This window comes from Spermophilus citellus (assembly GCF_964194105.1).
Source record: "Spermophilus citellus genome assembly, chromosome: 7".
Taxonomy (NCBI): Eukaryota; Metazoa; Chordata; class Mammalia; order Rodentia; family Sciuridae; genus Spermophilus; species Spermophilus citellus.
This window is the reverse complement of record NC_138188.1, coordinates 13,572,645-13,585,302: the sequence shown is the minus strand read 5'-3', so window position 1 is coordinate 13,585,302 and position 12,658 is coordinate 13,572,645.

The window sequence follows — 12,658 nt, the reverse complement described above, 5'->3', positions numbered from 1 at the left end:
CCTAACAGTGACTGGCGAGAAACACTTTCATGGAAAGGGGTTGCCAGGCTTCCCAAATATACGAATCTCCAGAAATCTCAGGAAATATTTTTTCACCCAAACAGGATGATACTTTCAGGTAATGATCAGTACACTATGGCGACTTGGTTCCCCAAATTTCGTTTTTCTATGTTGAAGCGTTCGTTTCCAGTAACAGTTTGAATTTTTAGGTTTCACTCTGTTTTCTCCTATATTGATAGATGTATTTGGAACTCTAAATCCAACACGGTTTGTGCTAGCTTCTTGAAACTTGACACAATAAAGTAGTTTCACGTTCTATCTCTGTTTTGTTTCCTCTTGATGTAGCCCTAAGCAGTGACTGGCGAGAAACACTTTCATGGAAAGGGGTTGCCAGGCTTCCCAAAATTACGAATCTCCAGAAATCTCAGCAAATATTTTTTCACCCAAACAGGATGATACTTTCAGGTAATGATCAGTACACTAAGGCGACTTGCTTCCCCAAATTTCGTTCTTCTATGTTGAAGCGTTCGTTTCCAGTAACAGTTTGAATTTTAGGTTTCACTCTGTTTTCTCCTATATTGATAGAGGTATTTGGAACTCTGAATCCAACACGGTTTGTGCTAGCTTCTTGAAACTTGACACAATAAAGTAGGTTCACGTTCTATCTCTATGTTTTGTTTCATCTTGATGTAGCCTTAAGCATTGACTGGCGAGAAACACTTTCATGGAAAGGGGTGGCTTCCCAAAATTACGAATCTCCAGAAATCTCAGCAAATATTTTTTCACCCAAACTGGATGATACTTTCAGGTAATGATCACTACACTAACGCGACTTGGTTCCCCAAATTTCGTTCTTCTATGTTGAAGCGTTCGTTTCCAGTAACAGTTTGAATTTTTAGGTTTCACTCTGTTTTCTCCTATATTGATAGATGTATTTGGAACTCTAAATCCAACACGGTTTGTGCTAGCTTCTTGAAACTTGACACAATAAAGTAGTTTCACGTTCTATCTCTATGTTTTGTTTCCTCTTGATGTAGCCCTAACAGTGACCGGCGAGAAACACTTTCATGTAAAGGGGTTGCCAGGCTTCCCAAAATTACGAATCTCCAGAAATCTCAGCAAATATTTTTTCACCCAAACAGGATGATACTTTCAGGTAATGATCAGTACACTAAGGCGACTTGGTTCCCCAAATTTCGTTCTTCTATGTTGAAGCGTTCGTTTCCAGTAACAGTTTGAATTTTTAGGTTTCACTCTGTTTTCTCCTATATTGATAGATGTATTTGGAACTCTAAATCCAACACGGTTTGTGCTAGCTTCTTGAAACTTGACACAATAAAGTAGTTTCACGTTCTATCTCTATGTTTTGTTTCCTCTTGATGTAGCCCTAACAGTGACCGGCGAGAAACACTTTCATGTAAAGGGGTTGCCAGGCTTCCCAAAATTACGAATCTCCAGAAATCTCAGCAAATATTTTTTCACCCAAACAGGATGATACTTTCAGGTAATGATCAGTACACTAAGGCGACTTGGTTCCCCAAATTTCGTTCTTCTATGTTGAAGCGTTCGTTTCCAGTAACAGTTTGAAATTTAGGTTTCACTCTGTTTTCTCCTATATTGATAGATGTATTTGGAACTCTGAATACAACACGGTTTGTGCTAGCTTCTTGAAACTTGACACAATTAAGTAGTTTCACGTTGTATCTCTATGTTTTGTTTCCTCTTGATGTAGCCCTAACAGTGACTGGCGAGAAACACTTTCATGGAAAGGGGTTGCCAGGCTTCCCAAATATACGAATCTCCAGAAATCTCAGGAAATATTTTTTCACCCAAACAGGATGATACTTTCAGGTAATGATCAGTACACTAAGGCGACTTGGTTCCCCAAATTTCGTTCTTCTATGTTGAAGCGTTCGTTTCCAGTAACAGTTTGAATTTTTAGGTTTCACTCTGTTTTCTCCTATATTGATAGATGTATTTGGAACTCTGAATCCAACAAGGTTTGTGCTAGGTTCTTGAAACTTGACACAATAAAGTAGTTTCACGTTCTATCTCTATGTTTTGTTTCCTCTTGATGTAGCCCTAAGCAGTGACTGGCGATAAACACTTTCATGGAGAGGGGTGGCTTCCCAAAATTACGAATCTCCAGAAATCTCAGCAAATATTTTTTCACCCAAACTGGATGATACTTTCAGGTAATGATCAGTACACTAAGGCGACTTGGTTCCCCAAATTTCGTTCTTCTATGTTGAAGCGTTCGTTTCCAGTAACAGTTTGAATTTTTAGGTTTCACTCTGTTTTCTCCTATATTGATAGATGTATTTGGAACTCTAAATCCAACACGGTTTGTGCTAGCTTCTTGAAACTTGACACAATAAAGCAGTTTCACGTTCTATCTCTATGTTTTGTTTCCTCTTGAGGTAGCCCTAACAGTGACTGGCGAGAAACACTTTCATGGAAAGGGGTTGCCAGGCTTCCCAAATATACGAATCTCCAGAAATCTCAGCAAATATTTTTTCACCCAAACAGGATGATACTTTCAGGTAATGATCAGTACACTATGGCGACTTGGTTCCCCAAATTTCGTTTTTCTATGTTGAAGCGTTCGTTTCCAGTAACAGTTTGAATTTTTAGGTTTCACTCTGTTTTCTCCTATATTGATAGATGTATTTGGAACTCTAAATCCAACACGGTTTGTGCTAGCTTCTTGAAACTTGACACAATAAAGTAGTTTCACGTTCTATCTCTATGTTTTGTTTCCTCTTGATGTAGCCCTAAGCAGTGACTGGCGATAAACACTTTCATGGAAAGGGGTTGCCAGGCTTCCCAAAATTACGAATCTCCAGAAATCTCAGCAAATATTTTTTCACCCAAACAGGATGATACTTTCAGGTAATGATCAGTACACTAAGGCGACTTGCTTCCCCAAATTTCGTTCTTCTATGTTGAAGCGTTCGTTTCCAGTAACAGTTTGAATTTTTAGGTTTCACTCTGTTTTCTCCTATATTGATAGATGTATTTGGAACTCTAAATCCAACACGGTTTGTGCTAGCTTCTTGAAACTTGACACAATAAAGTAGTTTCACGTTCTATCTCTATGTTTTGTTTCCTCATGATGTAGCCCTAAGCATTGACTGGCGAGAAACACTTTCATGGAAAGGGGTGGCTTCCCAAAATTACGAATCTCCAGAAATCGCAGCAAATATTTTTTCACCCAAACTGGATGATACTTTCAGGTAATGATCAGTACACTAAGGCGACTTGGTTCCCCAAATGTCGTTTTTCTATATTGAAGCGTTCGTTTCCAGTAACAGTTTGAATTTTTAGGTTTCACTCTGTTTTCTCCTATATTGATAGAGGTATTTGGAACTCTAAATCCAACACGGTTTGTGCTAGCTTCTTGAAACTTGACACAATAAAGTAGTTTCATGTTCTATCTCTATGTTTTGTTTCCTCTTGAGGTAGCCCTAACAGTGACTGGCGAGAAACACTTTCATGGAAAGGGGTTGCCAGGCTTCCCAAATATACGAATCTCCAGAAATCTCAGGAAATATTTTTTCACCCAAACAGGATGATACTTTCAGGTAATGATCAGTACACTATGGCGACTTGGTTCCCCAAATTTCGTTTTTCTATGTTGAAGCGTTCGTTTCCAGTAACAGTTTGTATTTTTAGGTTTCACTCTGTTTTCTCCTATATTGATAGATGTATTTGGAACTCTAAATCCAACACGGTTTGTGCTAGCTTCTTGAAACTTGACACAATAAAGTAGTTTCAGGTTCTATCTCTATGTTTTGTTTCCTCTTGATGTAGCCCTAAGCAGTGACTGGCGAGAAACACTTTCATGGAAAGGGGTTGCCAGGCTTCCCAAAATTACGAATCTCCAGAAATCTCAGCAAATATTTTTTCACCCAAACAGGATGATACTTTCAGGTAATGATCAGTACACTAAGGCGACTTGCTTCCCCAAATTTCGTTCTTCTATGTTGAAGCGTTCGTTTCCAGTAACAGTTTGAATTTTTAGGTTTCACTCTGTTTTCTCCTATATTGATAGATGTATTTGGAACTCTAAATCCAACACGGTTTGTGCTAGCTTCTTGAAACTTGACACAATAAAGTAGTTTCACGTTCTATCTCTATGTTTTGTTTCCTCTTGATGTAGCCCTAAGCAGTGACTGGCGAGAAACACTTTCATGGAAAGGGGTTGCCAGGCTTCCCAAAATTACGAATCTCCAGAAATCTCAGCAAATATTTTTTCACCCAAACAGGATGATACTTTCAGGTAATGATCAGTACACTAAGGCGACTTGCTTCCCCAAATTTCGTTCTTCTATGTTGAAGCGTTCGTTTCCAGTAACAGTTTGAATTTTTAGGTTTCACTCTGTTTTCTCCTATATTGATAGATGTATTTGGAACTCTAAATCCAACACGGTTTGTGCTAGCTTCTTGAAACTTGACACAATAAAGTAGTTTCACGTTCTATCTCTATGTTTTGTTTCCTCATGATGTAGCCCTAAGCATTGACTGGCGAGAAACACTTTCATGGAAAGGGGTGGCTTCCCAAAATTACGAATCTCCAGAAATCGCAGCAAATATTTTTTCACCCAAACTGGATGATACTTTCAGGTAATGATCAGTACACTAAGGCGACTTGGTTCCCCAAATGTCGTTCTTCTATGTTGAAGCGTTCGTTTCCAGTAACAGTTTGAATTTTTAGGTTTCACTCTGTTTTCTCCTATATTGATAGAGGTATTTGGAACTCTAAATCCAACACGGTTTGTGCTAGCTTCTTGAAACTTGACACAATAAAGTAGTTTCATGTTCTATCTCTATGTTTTGTTTCCTCTTGAGGTAGCCCTAACAGTGACTGGCGAGAAACACTTTCATGGAAAGGGGTTGCCAGGCTTCCCAAATATACGAATCTCCAGAAATCTCAGGAAATATTTTTTCACCCAAACAGGATGATACTTTCAGGTAATGATCAGTACACTATGGCGACTTGGTTCCCCAAATTTCGTTTTTCTATGTTGAAGCGTTCGTTTCCAGTAACAGTTTGAATTTTTAGGTTTCACTCTGTTTTCTCCTATATTGATAGATGTATTTGGAACTCTAAATCCAACACGGTTTGTGCTAGCTTCTTGAAACTTGACACAATAAAGTAGTTTCACGTTCTATCTCTATGTTTTGTTTCCTCTTGATGTAGCCCTAAGCAGTGACTGGCGAGAAACACTTTCATGGAAAGGGGTTGCCAGGCTTCCCAAAATTACGAATCTCCAGAAATCTCAGCAAATATTTTTTCACCCAAACAGGATGATACTTTCAGGTAATGATCAGTACACTAAGGCGACTTGCTTCCCCAAATTTCGTTCTTCTATGTTGAAGCGTTCGTTTCCAGTAACAGTTTGAATTTTTAGGTTTCACTCTGTTTTCTCCTATATTGATAGATGTATTTGGAACTCTAAATCCAACACGGTTTGTGCTAGCTTCTTGAAACTTGACACAATAAAGTAGTTTCACGTTCTATCTCTATGTTTTGTTTCCTCTTGATGTAGCCCTAAGCAGTGACTGGCGAGAAACACTTTCATGGAAAGGGGTTGCCAGGCTTCCCAAAATTACGAATCTCCAGAAATCTCAGCAAATATTTTTTCACCCAAACAGGATGATACTTTCAGGTAATGATCAGTACACTAAGGCGACTTGCTTCCCCAAATTTCGTTCTTCTATGTTGAAGCGTTCGTTTCCAGTAACAGTTTGAATTTTTAGGTTTCACTCTGTTTTCTCCTATATTGATAGATGTATTTGGAACTCTAAATCCAACACGGTTTGTGCTAGCTTCTTGAAACTTGACACAATAAAGTAGTTTCACGTTCTATCTCTATGTTTTGTTTCCTCATGATGTAGCCCTAAGCATTGACTGGCGAGAAACACTTTCATGGAAAGGGGTGGCTTCCCAAAATTACGAATCTCCAGAAATCGCAGCAAATATTTTTTCACCCAAACTGGATGATACTTTCAGGTAATGATCAGTACACTAAGGCGACTTGGTTCCCCAAATTTCGTTCTTCTATGTTGAAGCGTTCGTTTCCAGTAACAGTTTGAATTTTTAGGTTTCACTCTGTTTTCTCCTATATTGATAGAGGTATTTGGAACTCTGAATCCAACACGGTTTGTGCTAGCTTCTTGAAACTTGACACAATAAAGTAGGTTCACGTTCTATCTCTATGTTTTGTTTCCTCTTGATGTAGCCCTAAGCATTGACTGGCGAGAAACACTTTCATGGAAAGGGGTGGCTTCCCAAAATTACGAATCTCCAGAAATCTCAGCAAATATTTTTTCACCCAAACTGGATGATACTTTCAGGTAATGATCACTACACTAACGCGACTTGGTTCCCCAAATTTCGTTCTTCTATGTTGAAGCGTTCGTTTCCAGTAACAGTTTGAATTTTTAGGTTTCACTCTGTTTTCTCCTATATTGATAGATGTATTTGGAACTCTAAATCCAACACGGTTTGTGCTAGCTTCTTGAAACTTGACACAATAAAGTAGTTTCACGTTCTATCTCTATGTTTTGTTTCCTCTTGATGTAGCCCTAACAGTGACCGGCGAGAAACACTTTCATGTAAAGGGGTTGCCAGGCTTCCCAAAATTACGAATCTCCAGAAATCTCAGCAAATATTTTTTCACCCAAACAGGATGATACTTTCAGGTAATGATCAGTACACTAAGGCGACTTGGTTCCCCAAATTTCGTTCTTCTATGTTGAAGCGTTCGTTTCCAGTAACAGTTTGAATTTTTAGGTTTCACTCTGTTTTCTCCTATATTGATAGATGTATTTGGAACTCTAAATCCAACACGGTTTGTGCTAGCTTCTTGAAACTTGACACAATAAAGTAGTTTCACGTTCTATCTCTATGTTTTGTTTCCTCATGATGTAGCCCTAAGCATTGACTGGCGAGAAACACTTTCATGGAAAGGGGTGGCTTCCCAAAATTACGAATCTCCAGAAATCGCAGCAAATATTTTTTCACCCAAACTGGATGATACTTTCAGGTAATGATCAGTACACTAAGGCGACTTGGTTCCCCAAATTTCGTTCTTCTATGTTGAAGCGTTCGTTTCCAGTAACAGTTTGAATTTTTAGGTTTCACTCTGTTTTCTCCTATATTGATAGAGGTATTTGGAACTCTGAATCCAACACGGTTTGTGCTAGCTTCTTGAAACTTGACACAATAAAGTAGGTTCACGTTCTATCTCTATGTTTTGTTTCCTCTTGATGTAGCCTTAAGCATTGACTGGCGAGAAACACTTTCATGGAAAGGGGTGGCTTCCCAAAATTACGAATCTCCAGAAATCTCAGCAAATATTTTTTCACCCAAACTGGAAGATACTTTCAGGTAATGATCAGTACACTAAGGCGACTTGGTTCCCCAAATTTCGTTCTTCTATGTTGAAGCGTTCGTTTCCAGTAACAGTTTGAATTTTTAGGTTTCACTCTGTTTTCTCCTATATTGATAGATGTATTTGGAACTCTAAATCCAACACGGTTTGTGCTAGCTTCTTGAAACTTGACACAATAAAGTAGTTTCACGTTCTATCTCTATGTTTTGTTTCCTCTTGATGTAGCCCTAACAGTGACCGGCGAGAAACACTTTCATGTAAAGGGGTTGCCAGGCTTCCCAAAATTACGAATCTCCAGAAATCTCAGCAAATATTTTTTCACCCAAACAGGATGATACCTTGAGGAAATGATCAGTACACTAAGGCGACTTGATTCCCCAAATTTCGTTCTTCTATGTTGAAGCGTTCGTTTCCAGTAACAGTTTGAAATTTAGGTTTCACTCTGTTTTCTCCTATATTGATAGATGTATTTGGAACTCTGAATACAACACGGTTTGTGCTAGCTTCTTGAAACTTGACACAATAAAGTAGTTTCACGTTGTATCTCTATGTTTTGTTTCCTCTTGATGTAGCCCTAACAGTGACTGGCGAGAAACACTTTCATGGAAAGGGGTTGCCAGGCTTCCCAAATATACGAATCTCCAGAAATCTCAGGAAATATTTTTTCACCCAAACAGGATGATACTTTCAGGTAATGATCAGTACACTAAGGCGACTTGGTTCCCCAAATTTCGTTCTTCTATGTTGAAGCGTTCGTTTCCAGTAACAGTTTGAATTTTTAGGTTTCACTCTGTTTTCTCCTATATTGATAGATGTATTTGGAACTCTGAATCCAACAAGGTTTGTGCTAGGTTCTTGAAACTTGACACAATAAAGTAGTTTCACGTTCTATCTCTATGTTTTGTTTCCTCTTGATGTAGCCCTAAGCAGTGACTGGCGATAAACACTTTCATGGAGAGGGGTGGCTTCCCAAAATTACGAATCTCCAGAAATCTCAGCAAATATTTTTTCACCCAAACTGGATGATACTTTCAGGTAATGATCAGTACACTAAGGCGACTTGGTTCCCCAAATTTCGTTCTTCTATGTTGAAGCGTTCGTTTCCAGTAACAGTTTGAATTTTTAGGTTTCACTCTGTTTTCTCCTATATTGATAGATGTATTTGGAACTCTAAATCCAACACGGTTTGTGCTAGCTTCTTGAAACTTGACACAATAAAGCAGTTTCACGTTCTATCTCTATGTTTTGTTTCCTCTTGATGTAGCCCTAAGCAGTGACTGGCAAGAAACACTTTCATGGAAAGGGGTTGCCATGCTTCCCAAAATTACGAATCTCCAGAAATCTCAGCAAATATTTTTTCACCCAAACTGGATGATACTTTCAGGTAATGATCAGTACACTAAGGCGACTTGGTTCCCCAAATGTCGTTCTTCTATGTTGAAGCGTTCGTTTCCAGTAACAGTTTGAATTTTTAGGTTTCACTCTGTTTTCTCCTATATTGATAGAGGTATTTGGAACTCTAAATCCAACACGGTTTGTGCTAGCTTCTTGAAACTTGACACAATAAAGTAGTTTCATGTTCTATCTCTATGTTTTGTTTCCTCTTGAGGTAGCCCTAACAGTGACTGGCGAGAAACACTTTCATGGAAAGGGGTTGCCAGGCTTCCCAAATATACGAATCTCCAGAAATCTCAGGAAATATTTTTTCACCCAAACAGGATGATACTTTCAGGTAATGATCAGTACACTATGGCGACTTGGTTCCCCAAATTTCGTTTTTCTATGTTGAAGCGTTCGTTTCCAGTAACAGTTTGAATTTTTAGGTTTCACTCTGTTTTCTCCTATATTGATAGATGTATTTGGAACTCTAAATCCAACACGGTTTGTGCTAGCTTCTTGAAACTTGACACAATAAAGTAGTTTCACGTTCTATCTCTATGTTTTGTTTCCTCTTGATGTAGCCCTAAGCAGTGACTGGCGATAAACACTTTCATGGAAAGGGGTTGCCAGGCTTCCCAAAATTACGAATCTCCAGAAATCTCAGCAAATATTTTTTCACCCAAACAGGATGATACTTTCAGGTAATGATCAGTACACTAAGGCGACTTGCTTCCCCAAATTTCGTTCTTCTATGTTGAAGCGTTCGTTTCCAGTAACAGTTTGAATTTTTAGGTTTCACTCTGTTTTCTCCTATATTGATAGATGTATTTGGAACTCTAAATCCAACACGGTTTGTGCTAGCTTCTTGAAACTTGACACAATAAAGTAGTTTCACGTTCTATCTCTATGTTTTGTTTCCTCATGATGTAGCCCTAAGCATTGACTGGCGAGAAACACTTTCATGGAAAGGGGTGGCTTCCCAAAATTACGAATCTCCAGAAATCGCAGCAAATATTTTTTCACCCAAACTGGATGATACTTTCAGGTAATGATCAGTACACTAAGGCGACTTGGTTCCCCAAATGTCGTTTTTCTATATTGAAGCGTTCGTTTCCAGTAACAGTTTGAATTTTTAGGTTTCACTCTGTTTTCTCCTATATTGATAGAGGTATTTGGAACTCTAAATCCAACACGGTTTGTGCTAGCTTCTTGAAACTTGACACAATAAAGTAGTTTCATGTTCTATCTCTATGTTTTTTTTCCTCTTGAGGTAGCCCTAACAGTGACTGGCGAGAAACACTTTCATGGAAAGGGGTTGCCAGGCTTCCCAAATATACGAATCTCCAGAAATCTCAGGAAATATTTTTTCACCCAAACAGGATGATACTTTCAGGTAATGATCAGTACACTATGGCGACTTGGTTCCCCAAATTTCGTTCTTCTATGTTGAAGCGTTCGTTTCCAGTAACAGTTTGAATTTTTAGGTTTCACTCTGTTTTCTCCTATATTGATAGATGTATTTGGAACTCTAAATCCAACACGGTTTGTGCTAGCTTCTTGAAACTTGACACAATAAAGTAGTTTCACGTTCTATCTCTATGTTTTGTTTCCTCTTGATGTAGCCCTAAGCAGTGACTGGCGAGAAACACTTTCATGGAAAGGGGTTGCCAGGCTTCCCAAAATTACGAATCTCCAGAAATCTCAGCAAATATTTTTTCACCCAAACAGGATGATACTTTCAGGTAATGATCAGTACACTAAGGCGACTTGCTTCCCCAAATTTCGTTCTTCTATGTTGAAGCGTTCGTTTCCAGTAACAGTTTGAATTTTTAGGTTTCACTCTGTTTTCTCCTATATTGATAGATGTATTTGGAACTCTAAATCCAACACGGTTTGTGCTAGCTTCTTGAAACTTGACACAATAAAGTAGTTTCACGTTCTATCTCTATGTTTTGTTTCCTCATGATGTAGCCCTAAGCATTGACTGGCGAGAAACACTTTCATGGAAAGGGGTGGCTTCCCAAAATTACGAATCTCCAGAAATCGCAGCAAATATTTTTTCACCCAAACTGGATGATACTTTCAGGTAATGATCAGTACACTAAGGCGACTTGGTTCCCCAAATGTCGTTTTTCTATATTGAAGCGTTCGTTTCCAGTAACAGTTTGAATTTTTAGGTTTCACTCTGTTTTCTCCTATATTGATAGAGGTATTTGGAACTCTAAATCCAACACGGTTTGTGCTAGCTTCTTGAATCTTGACACAATAAAGTAGTTTCATGTTCTATCTCTATGTTTTGTTTCCTCTTGAGGTAGCCCTAACAGTGACTGGCGAGAAACACTTTCATGGAAAGGGGTTGCCAGGCTTCCCAAATATACGAATCTCCAGAAATCTCAGGAAATATTTTTTCACCCAAACAGGATGATACTTTCAGGTAATGATCAGTACACTAAGGCGACTTGGTTCCCCAAATTTCGTTTTTCTATGTTGAAGCGTTCGTTTCCAGTAACAGTTTGAATTTTTAGGTTTCACTCTGTTTTCTCCTATATTGATAGATGTATTTGGAACTCTAAATCCAACACGGTTTGTGCTAGCTTCTTGAAACTTGACACAATAAAGTAGTTTCACGTTCTATCTCTATGTTTTGTTTCCTCTTGATGTAGCCCTAAGCAGTGACTGGCGAGAAACACTTTCATGGAAAGGGGTTGCCAGGCTTCCCAAAATTACGAATCTCCAGAAATCTCAGCAAATATTTTTTCACCCAAAAAGGATGATACTTTCAGGTAATGATCAGTACACTAAGGCGACTTGCTTCCCCAAATTTCGTTCTTCTATGTTGAAGCGTTCGTTTCCAGTAACAGTTTGAATTTTTAGGTTTCACTCTGTTTTCTCCTATATTGATAGATGTATTTGGAACTCTAAATCCAACACGGTTTGTGCTAGCTTCTTGAAACTTGACACAATAAAGTAGTTTATCGTTCTATCTCTATGTTTTGTTTCCTCATGATGTAGCCCTAAGCATTGACTGGCGAGAAACACTTTCATGGAAAGGGGTGGCTTCCCAAAATTACGAATCTCCAGAAATCGCAGCAAATATTTTTTCACCCAAACTGGATGATACTTTCAGGTAATGATCAGTACACTAAGGCGACTTGGTTCCCCAAATTTCGTTCTTCTATGTTGAAGCGTTCGTTTCCAGTAACAGTTTGAATTTTTAGGTTTCACTCTGTTTTCTCCTATATTGATAGATGTATTTGGAACTCTGAATCCAACACGGTTTGTGCTAGCTTCTTGAAACTTGACACAATAAAGTAGGTTCACGTTCTATCTCTATGTTTTGTTTCCTCTTGATGTAGCCCTAAGCATTGACTGGCGAGAAACACTTTCATGGAAAGGGGTGGCTTCCCAAAATTACGAATCTCCAGAAATCTCAGCAAATATTTTTTCACCCAAACTGGATGATACTTTCAGGTAATGATCACTACACTAACGCGACTTGGTTCCCCAAATTTCGTTCTTCTATGTTGAAGCGTTCGTTTCCAGTAACAGTTTGAATTTTTAGGTTTCACTCTGTTTTCTCCTATATTGATAGATGTATTTGGAACTCTAAATCCAACACGGTTTGTGCTAGCTTCTTGAAACTTGACACAATAAAGTAGTTTCACGTTCTATCTCTATGTTTTGTTTCCTCTTGATGTAGCCCTAACAGTGACCGGCGAGAAACACTTTCATGTAAAGGGGTTGCCAGGCTTCCCAAAATTACGAATCTCCAGAAATCTCAGCAAATATTTTTTCACCCAAACAGGATGATACTTTCAGGTAATGATCAGTACACTAAGGCGACTTGGTTCCCCAAATTTCGTTCTTCTATGTTGAAG